This window comes from Sus scrofa, chromosome 2 (genome assembly GCF_054392235.1).
Source record: "Sus scrofa isolate SSC_HxYL_T2T_F1_AM1 chromosome 2, Sscrofa_HxYL_maternal_Yorkshire_Landrace_v2.0, whole genome shotgun sequence".
Taxonomy (NCBI): domain Eukaryota; kingdom Metazoa; phylum Chordata; class Mammalia; order Artiodactyla; family Suidae; genus Sus; species Sus scrofa.
In genome coordinates, this window is record NC_139384.1 from 56,656,147 (window position 1) to 56,669,511 (window position 13,365).

The window sequence follows — 13,365 nt, forward strand, 5'->3', positions numbered from 1 at the left end:
ACCTAGCCCTAGGCTCCCCATAGGGCCAGGGAGGGTCTGGGCTGCCTCTGGCTCCGTGGGCACTGCTGCTTGGCTGGTGGTCTCCGCCGCTGGAAACCAACTCCAAACGTCTTCTCCTTCGCGGAGAAGGCTGATTTGGCCTGAAGAAGCCCTGTGTGCACTGGCCCTAGCAACCCCCCCAGAGCCAGCTCGGGAGGGCCCCACCTAGGGCCTAGCTCCGAAACCGCACAAAACGCGCTGCTAGGAGCTGCATTCTGCAAAGGGAAACTGGGCTCGGGGAACAAACCTCAGCCCCGATGCGGCTTGGCTCAGGAGCGCAGCGCCTGCCTGGTTCTCACCTAGCCCTAGGCTCCCCATAGGGCCAGGGAGGGTCTGGGCTGCCTCTGGCTCCGTGGGCACTGCTGCTTGGCTGGTGGTCTCCGCCGCTGGAAACCAACTCCAAACGTCTTCTCCTTCGCGGAGAAGGCTGATTTGGCCTGAAGAAGCCCTGTGTGCACTGGCCCTAGCAACCCCCCCAGAGCCAGCTCGGGAGGGCCCCACCTAGGGCCTAGCTCCGAAACCGCACAAAACGCGCTGCTAGGAGCTGCATTCTGCAAAGGGAAACTGGGCTCGGGGAACAAACCTCAGCCCCGATGCGGCTTGGCTCAGGAGCGCAGCGCCTGCCTGGTTCTCACCTAGCCCTAGGCTGCCCATAGGGCCAAGGAGGGTCTGGGCTGCCTCTGGCTCCGTGGGCACTGCTGCTTGGCTGGTGGTCTCCGCCGCTGGAAACCAACTCCAAACGTCTTCTCCTTCGCGGAGAAGGCTGATTTGGCCTGAAGAAGCCCTGTGTGCACTGGCCCTAGCAACCCCCCCAGAGCCAGCTCGGGAGGGCCCCACCTAGGGCCTAGCTCCGAAACCGCACAAAACGCGCTGCTAGGAGCTGCATTCTGCAAAGGGAAACTGGGCTCGGGGAACAAACCTCAGCCCCGATGCGGCTTGGCTCAGGAGCGCAGCGCCTGCCTGGTTCTCACCTAGCCCTAGGCTGCCCATAGGGCCAGGGAGGGTCTGGGCTGCCTCTGGCTCCGTGGGCACTGCTGCTTGGCTGGTGGTCTCCGCCGCTGGAAACCCACTCCAAACGTCTTCTCCTTCGCGGAGAAGGCTGATTTGGCCTGAAGAAGCCCTGTGTGCACTGGCCCTAGCAACCCCCCCAGAGCCAGCTCGGGAGGGCCCCACCTAGGGCCTAGCTCCGAAACCGCACAAAACGCGCTGCTAGGAGCTGCATTCTGCAAAGGGAAACTGGGCTCGGGGAACAAACCTCAGCCCCGATGCGGCTTGGCTCAGGAGCGCAGCGCCTGCCTGGTTCTCACCTAGCCCTAGGCTGCCCATAGGGCCAAGGAGGGTCTGGGCTGCCTCTGGCTCCGTGGGCACTGCTGCTTGGCTGGTGGTCTCCGCCGCTGGAAACCCACTCCAAACGTCTTCTCCTTCGCGGAGAAGGCTGATTTGGCCTGAAGAAGCCCTGTGTGCACTGGCCCTAGCAACCCCCCCAGAGCCAGCTCGGGAGGGCCCCACCTAGGGCCTAGCTCCGAAACCGCACAAAACGCGCTGCTAGGAGCTGCATTCTGCAAAGGGAAACTGGGCTCGGGGAACAAACCTCAGCCCCGATGCGGCTTGGCTCAGGAGCGCAGCGCCTGCCTGGTTCTCACCTAGCCCTAGGCTCCCCATAGGGCCAGGGAGGGTCTGGGCTGCCTCTGGCTCCGTGGGCACTGCTGCTTGGCTGGTGGTCTCCGCCGCTGGAAACCCACTCCAAACGTCTTCTCCTTCGCGGAGAAGGCTGATTTGGCCTGAAGAAGCCCTGTGTGCACTGGCCCTAGCAACCCCCCCAGAGCCAGCTCGGGAGGGCCCCACCTAGGGCCTAGCTCCGAAACCGCACAAAACGCGCTGCTAGGAGCTGCATTCTGCAAAGGGAAACTGGGCTCGGGGAACAAACCTCAGCCCCGATGCGGCTTGGCTCAGGAGCGCAGCGCCTGCCTGGTTCTCACCTAGCCCTAGGCTGCCCATAGGGCCAAGGAGGGTCTGGGCTGCCTCTGGCTCCGTGGGCACTGCTGCTTGGCTGGTGGTCTCCGCCGCTGGAAACCCACTCCAAACGTCTTCTCCTTCGCGGAGAAGGCTGATTTGGCCTGAAGAAGCCCTGTGTGCACTGGCCCTAGCAACCCCCCCAGAGCCAGCTCGGGAGGGCCCCACCTAGGGCCTAGCTCCGAAACCGCACAAAACGCGCTGCTAGGAGCTGCATTCTGCAAAGGGAAACTGGGCTCGGGGAACAAACCTCAGCCCCGATGCGGCTTGGCTCAGGAGCGCAGCGCCTGCCTGGTTCTCACCTAGCCCTAGGCTGCCCATAGGGCCAGGGAGGGTCTGGGCTGCCTCTGGCTCCGTGGGCACTGCTGCTTGGCTGGTGGTCTCCGCCGCTGGAAACCCACTCCAAACGTCTTCTCCTTCGCGGAGAAGGCTGATTTGGCCTGAAGAAGCCCTGTGTGCACTGGCCCTAGCAACCCCCCCAGAGCCAGCTCGGGAGGGCCCCACCTAGGGCCTAGCTCCGAAACCGCACAAAACGCGCTGCTAGGAGCTGCATTCTGCAAAGGGAAACTGGGCTCGGGGAACAAACCTCAGCCCCGATGCGGCTTGGCTCAGGAGCGCAGCGCCTGCCTGGTTCTCACCTAGCCCTAGGCTGCCCATAGGGCCAGGGAGGGTCTGGGCTGCCTCTGGCTCCGTGGGCACTGCTGCTTGGCTGGTGGTCTCCGCCGCTGGAAACCAACTCCAAACGTCTTCTCCTTCGCGGAGAAGGCTGATTTGGCCTGAAGAAGCCCTGTGTGCACTGGCCCTAGCAACCCCCCCAGAGCCAGCTCGGGAGGGCCCCACCTAGGGCCTAGCTCCGAAACCGCACAAAACGCGCTGCTAGGAGCTGCATTCTGCAAAGGGAAACTGGGCTCGGGGAACAAACCTCAGCCCCGATGCGGCTTGGCTCAGGAGCGCAGCGCCTGCCTGGTTCTCACCTAGCCCTAGGCTCCCCATAGGGCCAGGGAGGGTCTGGGCTGCCTCTGGCTCCGTGGGCACTGCTGCTTGGCTGGTGGTCTCCGCCGCTGGAAACCAACTCCAAACGTCTTCTCCTTCGCGGAGAAGGCTGATTTGGCCTGAAGAAGCCCTGTGTGCACTGGCCCTAGCAACCCCCCCAGAGCCAGCTCGGGAGGGCCCCACCTAGGGCCTAGCTCCGAAACCGCACAAAACGCGCTGCTAGGAGCTGCATTCTGCAAAGGGAAACTGGGCTCGGGGAACAAACCTCAGCCCCGATGCGGCTTGGCTCAGGAGCGCAGCGCCTGCCTGGTTCTCACCTAGCCCTAGGCTCCCCATAGGGCCAGGGAGGGTCTGGGCTGCCTCTGGCTCCGTGGGCACTGCTGCTTGGCTGGTGGTCTCCGCCGCTGGAAACCAACTCCAAACGTCTTCTCCTTCGCGGAGAAGGCTGATTTGGCCTGAAGAAGCCCTGTGTGCACTGGCCCTAGCAACCCCCCCAGAGCCAGCTCGGGAGGGCCCCACCTAGGGCCTAGCTCCGAAACCGCACAAAACGCGCTGCTAGGAGCTGCATTCTGCAAAGGGAAACTGGGCTCGGGGAACAAACCTCAGCCCCGATGCGGCTTGGCTCAGGAGCGCAGCGCCTGCCTGGTTCTCACCTAGCCCTAGGCTGCCCATAGGGCCAAGGAGGGTCTGGGCTGCCTCTGGCTCCGTGGGCACTGCTGCTTGGCTGGTGGTCTCCGCCGCTGGAAACCCACTCCAAACGTCTTCTCCTTCGCGGAGAAGGCTGATTTGGCCTGAAGAAGCCCTGTGTGCACTGGCCCTAGCAACCCCCCCAGAGCCAGCTCGGGAGGGCCCCACCTAGGGCCTAGCTCCGAAACCGCACAAAACGCGCTGCTAGGAGCTGCATTCTGCAAAGGGAAACTGGGCTCGGGGAACAAACCTCAGCCCCGATGCGGCTTGGCTCAGGAGCGCAGCGCCTGCCTGGTTCTCACCTAGCCCTAGGCTGCCCATAGGGCCAGGGAGGGTCTGGGCTGCCTCTGGCTCCGTGGGCACTGCTGCTTGGCTGGTGGTCTCCGCCGCTGGAAACCCACTCCAAACGTCTTCTCCTTCGCGGAGAAGGCTGATTTGGCCTGAAGAAGCCCTGTGTGCACTGGCCCTAGCAACCCCCCCAGAGCCAGCTCGGGAGGGCCCCACCTAGGGCCTAGCTCCGAAACCGCACAAAACGCGCTGCTAGGAGCTGCATTCTGCAAAGGGAAACTGGGCTCGGGGAACAAACCTCAGCCCCGATGCGGCTTGGCTCAGGAGCGCAGCGCCTGCCTGGTTCTCACCTAGCCCTAGGCTCCCCATAGGGCCAGGGAGGGTCTGGGCTGCCTCTGGCTCCGTGGGCACTGCTGCTTGGCTGGTGGTCTCCGCCGCTGGAAACCCACTCCAAACGTCTTCTCCTTCGCGGAGAAGGCTGATTTGGCCTGAAGAAGCCCTGTGTGCACTGGCCCTAGCAACCCCCCCAGAGCCAGCTCGGGAGGGCCCCACCTAGGGCCTAGCTCCGAAACCGCACAAAACGCGCTGCTAGGAGCTGCATTCTGCAAAGGGAAACTGGGCTCGGGGAACAAACCTCAGCCCCGATGCGGCTTGGCTCAGGAGCGCAGCGCCTGCCTGGTTCTCACCTAGCCCTAGGCTCCCCATAGGGCCAGGGAGGGTCTGGGCTGCCTCTGGCTCCGTGGGCACTGCTGCTTGGCTGGTGGTCTCCGCCGCTGGAAACCAACTCCAAACGTCTTCTCCTTCGCGGAGAAGGCTGATTTGGCCTGAAGAAGCCCTGTGTGCACTGGCCCTAGCAACCCCCCCAGAGCCAGCTCGGGAGGGCCCCACCTAGGGCCTAGCTCCGAAACCGCACAAAACGCGCTGCTAGGAGCTGCATTCTGCAAAGGGAAACTGGGCTCGGGGAACAAACCTCAGCCCCGATGCGGCTTGGCTCAGGAGCGCAGCGCCTGCCTGGTTCTCACCTAGCCCTAGGCTGCCCATAGGGCCAGGGAGGGTCTGGGCTGCCTCTGGCTCCGTGGGCACTGCTGCTTGGCTGGTGGTCTCCGCCGCTGGAAACCCACTCCAAACGTCTTCTCCTTCGCGGAGAAGGCTGATTTGGCCTGAAGAAGCCCTGTGTGCACTGGCCCTAGCAACCCCCCCAGAGCCAGCTCGGGAGGGCCCCACCTAGGGCCTAGCTCCGAAACCGCACAAAACGCGCTGCTAGGAGCTGCATTCTGCAAAGGGAAACTGGGCTCGGGGAACAAACCTCAGCCCCGATGCGGCTTGGCTCAGGAGCGCAGCGCCTGCCTGGTTCTCACCTAGCCCTAGGCTGCCCATAGGGCCAGGGAGGGTCTGGGCTGCCTCTGGCTCCGTGGGCACTGCTGCTTGGCTGGTGGTCTCCGCCGCTGGAAACCCACTCCAAACGTCTTCTCCTTCGCGGAGAAGGCTGATTTGGCCTGAAGAAGCCCTGTGTGCACTGGCCCTAGCAACCCCCCCAGAGCCAGCTCGGGAGGGCCCCACCTAGGGCCTAGCTCCGAAACCGCACAAAACGCGCTGCTAGGAGCTGCATTCTGCAAAGGGAAACTGGGCTCGGGGAACAAACCTCAGCCCCGATGCGGCTTGGCTCAGGAGCGCAGCGCCTGCCTGGTTCTCACCTAGCCCTAGGCTCCCCATAGGGCCAGGGAGGGTCTGGGCTGCCTCTGGCTCCGTGGGCACTGCTGCTTGGCTGGTGGTCTCCGCCGCTGGAAACCCACTCCAAACGTCTTCTCCTTCGCGGAGAAGGCTGATTTGGCCTGAAGAAGCCCTGTGTGCACTGGCCCTAGCAACCCCCCCAGAGCCAGCTCGGGAGGGCCCCACCTAGGGCCTAGCTCCGAAACCGCACAAAACGCGCTGCTAGGAGCTGCATTCTGCAAAGGGAAACTGGGCTCGGGGAACAAACCTCAGCCCCGATGCGGCTTGGCTCAGGAGCGCAGCGCCTGCCTGGTTCTCACCTAGCCCTAGGCTGCCCATAGGGCCAGGGAGGGTCTGGGCTGCCTCTGGCTCCGTGGGCACTGCTGCTTGGCTGGTGGTCTCCGCCGCTGGAAACCCACTCCAAACGTCTTCTCCTTCGCGGAGAAGGCTGATTTGGCCTGAAGAAGCCCTGTGTGCACTGGCCCTAGCAACCCCCCCAGAGCCAGCTCGGGAGGGCCCCACCTAGGGCCTAGCTCCGAAACCGCACAAAACGCGCTGCTAGGAGCTGCATTCTGCAAAGGGAAACTGGGCTCGGGGAACAAACCTCAGCCCCGATGCGGCTTGCCTCAGGAGCGCAGCGCCTGCCTGGTTCTCACCTAGCCCTAGGCTCCCCATAGGGCCAGGGAGGGTCTGGGCTGCCTCTGGCTCCGTGGGCACTGCTGCTTGGCTGGTGGTCTCCGCCGCTGGAAACCCACTCCAAACGTCTTCTCCTTCGCGGAGAAGGCTGATTTGGCCTGAAGAAGCCCTGTGTGCACTGGCCCTAGCAACCCCCCCAGAGCCAGCTCGGGAGGGCCCCACCTAGGGCCTAGCTCCGAAACCGCACAAAACGCGCTGCTAGGAGCTGCATTCTGCAAAGGGAAACTGGGCTCGGGGAACAAACCTCAGCCCCGATGCGGCTTGGCTCAGGAGCGCAGCGCCTGCCTGGTTCTCACCTAGCCCTAGGCTCCCCATAGGGCCAGGGAGGGTCTGGGCTGCCTCTGGCTCCGTGGGCACTGCTGCTTGGCTGGTGGTCTCCGCCGCTGGAAACCCACTCCAAACGTCTTCTCCTTCGCGGAGAAGGCTGATTTGGCCTGAAGAAGCCCTGTGTGCACTGGCCCTAGCAACCCCCCCAGAGCCAGCTCGGGAGGGCCCCACCTAGGGCCTAGCTCCGAAACCGCACAAAACGCGCTGCTAGGAGCTGCATTCTGCAAAGGGAAACTGGGCTCGGGGAACAAACCTCAGCCCCGATGCGGCTTGGCTCAGGAGCGCAGCGCCTGCCTGGTTCTCACCTAGCCCTAGGCTCCCCATAGGGCCAGGGAGGGTCTGGGCTGCCTCTGGCTCCGTGGGCACTGCTGCTTGGCTGGTGGTCTCCGCCGCTGGAAACCAACTCCAAACGTCTTCTCCTTCGCGGAGAAGGCTGATTTGGCCTGAAGAAGCCCTGTGTGCACTGGCCCTAGCAACCCCCCCAGAGCCAGCTCGGGAGGGCCCCACCTAGGGCCTAGCTCCGAAACCGCACAAAACGCGCTGCTAGGAGCTGCATTCTGCAAAGGGAAACTGGGCTCGGGGAACAAACCTCAGCCCCGATGCGGCTTGCCTCAGGAGCGCAGCGCCTGCCTGGTTCTCACCTAGCCCTAGGCTCCCCATAGGGCCAGGGAGGGTCTGGGCTGCCTCTGGCTCCGTGGGCACTGCTGCTTGGCTGGTGGTCTCCGCCGCTGGAAACCCACTCCAAACGTCTTCTCCTTCGCGGAGAAGGCTGATTTGGCCTGAAGAAGCCCTGTGTGCACTGGCCCTAGCAACCCCCCCAGAGCCAGCTCGGGAGGGCCCCACCTAGGGCCTAGCTCCGAAACCGCACAAAACGCGCTGCTAGGAGCTGCATTCTGCAAAGGGAAACTGGGCTCGGGGAACAAACCTCAGCCCCGATGCGGCTTGGCTCAGGAGCGCAGCGCCTGCCTGGTTCTCACCTAGCCCTAGGCTCCCCATAGGGCCAGGGAGGGTCTGGGCTGCCTCTGGCTCCGTGGGCACTGCTGCTTGGCTGGTGGTCTCCGCCGCTGGAAACCCACTCCAAACGTCTTCTCCTTCGCGGAGAAGGCTGATTTGGCCTGAAGAAGCCCTGTGTGCACTGGCCCTAGCAACCCCCCCAGAGCCAGCTCGGGAGGGCCCCACCTAGGGCCTAGCTCCGAAACCGCACAAAACGCGCTGCTAGGAGCTGCATTCTGCAAAGGGAAACTGGGCTCGGGGAACAAACCTCAGCCCCGATGCGGCTTGGCTCAGGAGCGCAGCGCCTGCCTGGTTCTCACCTAGCCCTAGGCTCCCCATAGGGCCAGGGAGGGTCTGGGCTGCCTCTGGCTCCGTGGGCACTGCTGCTTGGCTGGTGGTCTCCGCCGCTGGAAACCCACTCCAAACGTCTTCTCCTTCGCGGAGAAGGCTGATTTGGCCTGAAGAAGCCCTGTGTGCACTGGCCCTAGCAACCCCCCCAGAGCCAGCTCGGGAGGGCCCCACCTAGGGCCTAGCTCCGAAACCGCACAAAACGCGCTGCTAGGAGCTGCATTCTGCAAAGGGAAACTGGGCTCGGGGAACAAACCTCAGCCCCGATGCGGCTTGGCTCAGGAGCGCAGCGCCTGCCTGGTTCTCACCTAGCCCTAGGCTCCCCATAGGGCCAGGGAGGGTCTGGGCTGCCTCTGGCTCCGTGGGCACTGCTGCTTGGCTGGTGGTCTCCGCCGCTGGAAACCAACTCCAAACGTCTTCTCCTTCGCGGAGAAGGCTGATTTGGCCTGAAGAAGCCCTGTGTGCACTGGCCCTAGCAACCCCCCCAGAGCCAGCTCGGGAGGGCCCCACCTAGGGCCTAGCTCCGAAACCGCACAAAACGCGCTGCTAGGAGCTGCATTCTGCAAAGGGAAACTGGGCTCGGGGAACAAACCTCAGCCCCGATGCGGCTTGGCTCAGGAGCGCAGCGCCTGCCTGGTTCTCACCTAGCCCTAGGCTGCCCATAGGGCCAAGGAGGGTCTGGGCTGCCTCTGGCTCCGTGGGCACTGCTGCTTGGCTGGTGGTCTCCGCCGCTGGAAACCCACTCCAAACGTCTTCTCCTTCGCGGAGAAGGCTGATTTGGCCTGAAGAAGCCCTGTGTGCACTGGCCCTAGCAACCCCCCCAGAGCCAGCTCGGGAGGGCCCCACCTAGGGCCTAGCTCCGAAACCGCACAAAACGCGCTGCTAGGAGCTGCATTCTGCAAAGGGAAACTGGGCTCGGGGAACAAACCTCAGCCCCGATGCGGCTTGGCTCAGGAGCGCAGCGCCTGCCTGGTTCTCACCTAGCCCTAGGCTCCCCATAGGGCCAGGGAGGGTCTGGGCTGCCTCTGGCTCCGTGGGCACTGCTGCTTGGCTGGTGGTCTCCGCCGCTGGAAACCCACTCCAAACGTCTTCTCCTTCGCGGAGAAGGCTGATTTGGCCTGAAGAAGCCCTGTGTGCACTGGCCCTAGCAACCCCCCCAGAGCCAGCTCGGGAGGGCCCCACCTAGGGCCTAGCTCCGAAACCGCACAAAACGCGCTGCTAGGAGCTGCATTCTGCAAAGGGAAACTGGGCTCGGGGAACAAACCTCAGCCCCGATGCGGCTTGGCTCAGGAGCGCAGCGCCTGCCTGGTTCTCACCTAGCCCTAGGCTGCCCATAGGGCCAAGGAGGGTCTGGGCTGCCTCTGGCTCCGTGGGCACTGCTGCTTGGCTGGTGGTCTCCGCCGCTGGAAACCAACTCCAAACGTCTTCTCCTTCGCGGAGAAGGCTGATTTGGCCTGAAGAAGCCCTGTGTGCACTGGCCCTAGCAACCCCCCCAGAGCCAGCTCGGGAGGGCCCCACCTAGGGCCTAGCTCCGAAACCGCACAAAACGCGCTGCTAGGAGCTGCATTCTGCAAAGGGAAACTGGGCTCGGGGAACAAACCTCAGCCCCGATGCGGCTTGGCTCAGGAGCGCAGCGCCTGCCTGGTTCTCACCTAGCCCTAGGCTCCCCATAGGGCCAGGGAGGGTCTGGGCTGCCTCTGGCTCCGTGGGCACTGCTGCTTGGCTGGTGGTCTCCGCCGCTGGAAACCAACTCCAAACGTCTTCTCCTTCGCGGAGAAGGCTGATTTGGCCTGAAGAAGCCCTGTGTGCACTGGCCCTAGCAACCCCCCCAGAGCCAGCTCGGGAGGGCCCCACCTAGGGCCTAGCTCCGAAACCGCACAAAACGCGCTGCTAGGAGCTGCATTCTGCAAAGGGAAACTGGGCTCGGGGAACAAACCTCAGCCCCGATGCGGCTTGGCTCAGGAGCGCAGCGCCTGCCTGGTTCTCACCTAGCCCTAGGCTGCCCATAGGGCCAAGGAGGGTCTGGGCTGCCTCTGGCTCCGTGGGCACTGCTGCTTGGCTGGTGGTCTCCGCCGCTGGAAACCAACTCCAAACGTCTTCTCCTTCGCGGAGAAGGCTGATTTGGCCTGAAGAAGCCCTGTGTGCACTGGCCCTAGCAACCCCCCCAGAGCCAGCTCGGGAGGGCCCCACCTAGGGCCTAGCTCCGAAACCGCACAAAACGCGCTGCTAGGAGCTGCATTCTGCAAAGGGAAACTGGGCTCGGGGAACAAACCTCAGCCCCGATGCGGCTTGGCTCAGGAGCGCAGCGCCTGCCTGGTTCTCACCTAGCCCTAGGCTGCCCATAGGGCCAGGGAGGGTCTGGGCTGCCTCTGGCTCCGTGGGCACTGCTGCTTGGCTGGTGGTCTCCGCCGCTGGAAACCCACTCCAAACGTCTTCTCCTTCGCGGAGAAGGCTGATTTGGCCTGAAGAAGCCCTGTGTGCACTGGCCCTAGCAACCCCCCCAGAGCCAGCTCGGGAGGGCCCCACCTAGGGCCTAGCTCCGAAACCGCACAAAACGCGCTGCTAGGAGCTGCATTCTGCAAAGGGAAACTGGGCTCGGGGAACAAACCTCAGCCCCGATGCGGCTTGGCTCAGGAGCGCAGCGCCTGCCTGGTTCTCACCTAGCCCTAGGCTGCCCATAGGGCCAAGGAGGGTCTGGGCTGCCTCTGGCTCCGTGGGCACTGCTGCTTGGCTGGTGGTCTCCGCCGCTGGAAACCCACTCCAAACGTCTTCTCCTTCACGGAGAAGGCTGATTTGGCCTGAAGAAGCCCTGTGTGCACTGGCCCTAGCAACCCCCCCAGAGCCAGCTCGGGAGGGCCCCACCTAGGGCCTAGCTCCGAAACCGCACAAAACGCGCTGCTAGGAGCTGCATTCTGCAAAGGGAAACTGGGCTCGGGGAACAAACCTCAGCCCCGATGCGGCTTGGCTCAGGAGCGCAGCGCCTGCCTGGTTCTCACCTAGCCCTAGGCTGCCCATAGGGCCAGGGAGGGTCTGGGCTGCCTCTGGCTCCGTGGGCACTGCTGCTTGGCTGGTGGTCTCCGCCGCTGGAAACCCACTCCAAACGTCTTCTCCTTCGCGGAGAAGGCTGATTTGGCCTGAAGAAGCCCTGTGTGCACTGGCCCTAGCAACCCCCCCAGAGCCAGCTCGGGAGGGCCCCACCTAGGGCCTAGCTCCGAAACCGCACAAAACGCGCTGCTAGGAGCTGCATTCTGCAAAGGGAAACTGGGCTCGGGGAACAAACCTCAGCCCCGATGCGGCTTGCCTCAGGAGCGCAGCGCCTGCCTGGTTCTCACCTAGCCCTAGGCTCCCCATAGGGCCAAGGAGGGTCTGGGCTGCCTCTGGCTCCGTGGGCACTGCTGCTTGGCTGGTGGTCTCCGCCGCTGGAAACCCACTCCAAACGTCTTCTCCTTCGCGGAGAAGGCTGATTTGGCCTGAAGAAGCCCTGTGTGCACTGGCCCTAGCAACCCCCCCAGAGCCAGCTCGGGAGGGCCCCACCTAGGGCCTAGCTCCGAAACCGCACAAAACGCGCTGCTAGGAGCTGCATTCTGCAAAGGGAAACTGGGCTCGGGGAACAAACCTCAGCCCCGATGCGGCTTGGCTCAGGAGCGCAGCGCCTGCCTGGTTCTCACCTAGCCCTAGGCTGCCCATAGGGCCAGGGAGGGTCTGGGCTGCCTCTGGCTCCGTGGGCACTGCTGCTTGGCTGGTGGTCTCCGCCGCTGGAAACCCACTCCAAACGTCTTCTCCTTCGCGGAGAAGGCTGATTTGGCCTGAAGAAGCCCTGTGTGCACTGGCCCTAGCAACCCCCCCAGAGCCAGCTCGGGAGGGCCCCACCTAGGGCCTAGCTCCGAAACCGCACAAAACGCGCTGCTAGGAGCTGCATTCTGCAAAGGGAAACTGGGCTCGGGGAAAAAACCTCAGCCCCGATGCGGCTTGGCTCAGGAGCGCAGCGCCTGCCTGGTTCTCACCTAGCCCTAGGCTCCCCATAGGGCCAGGGAGGGTCTGGGCTGCCTCTGGCTCCGTGGGCACTGCTGCTTGGCTGGTGGTCTCCGCCGCTGGAAACCCACTCCAAACGTCTTCTCCTTCGCGGAGAAGGCTGATTTGGCCTGAAGAAGCCCTGTGTGCACTGGCCCTAGCAACCCCCCCAGAGCCAGCTCGGGAGGGCCCCACCTAGGGCCTAGCTCCGAAACCGCACAAAACGCGCTGCTAGGAGCTGCATTCTGCAAAGGGAAACTGGGCTCGGGGAACAAACCTCAGCCCCGATGCGGCTTGGCTCAGGAGCGCAGCGCCTGCCTGGTTCTCACCTAGCCCTAGGCTCCCCATAGGGCCAGGGAGGGTCTGGGCTGCCTCTGGCTCCGTGGGCACTGCTGCTTGGCTGGTGGTCTCCGCCGCTGGAAACCCACTCCAAACGTCTTCTCCTTCGCGGAGAAGGCTGATTTGGCCTGAAGAAGCCCTGTGTGCACTGGCCCTAGCAACCCCCCCAGAGCCAGCTCGGGAGGGCCCCACCTAGGGCCTAGCTCCGAAACCGCACAAAACGCGCTGCTAGGAGCTGCATTCTGCAAAGGGAAACTGGGCTCGGGGAACAAACCTCAGCCCCGATGCGGCTTGGCTCAGGAGCGCAGCGCCTGCCTGGTTCTCACCTAGCCCTAGGCTCCCCATAGGGCCAGGGAGGGTCTGGGCTGCCTCTGGCTCCGTGGGCACTGCTGCTTGGCTGGTGGTCTCCGCCGCTGGAAACCAACTCCAAACGTCTTCTCCTTCGCGGAGAAGGCTGATTTGGCCTGAAGAAGCCCTGTGTGCACTGGCCCTAGCAACCCCCCCAGAGCCAGCTCGGGAGGGCCCCACCTAGGGCCTAGCTCCGAAACCGCACAAAACGCGCTGCTAGGAGCTGCATTCTGCAAAGGGAAACTGGGCTCGGGGAACAAACCTCAGCCCCGATGCGGCTTGGCTCAGGAGCGCAGCGCCTGCCTGGTTCTCACCTAGCCCTAGGCTCCCCATAGGGCCAGGGAGGGTCTGGGCTGCCTCTGGCTCCGTGGGCACTGCTGCTTGGCTGGTGGTCTCCGCCGCTGGAAACCAACTCCAAACGTCTTCTCCTTCGCGGAGAAGGCTGATTTGGCCTGAAGAAGCCCTGTGTGCACTGGCCCTAGCAACCCCCCCAGAGCCAGCTCGGGAGGGCCCCACCTAGGGCCTAGCTCCGAAACCGCACAAAACGCGCTGCTAGGAGCTGCATTCTGCAAA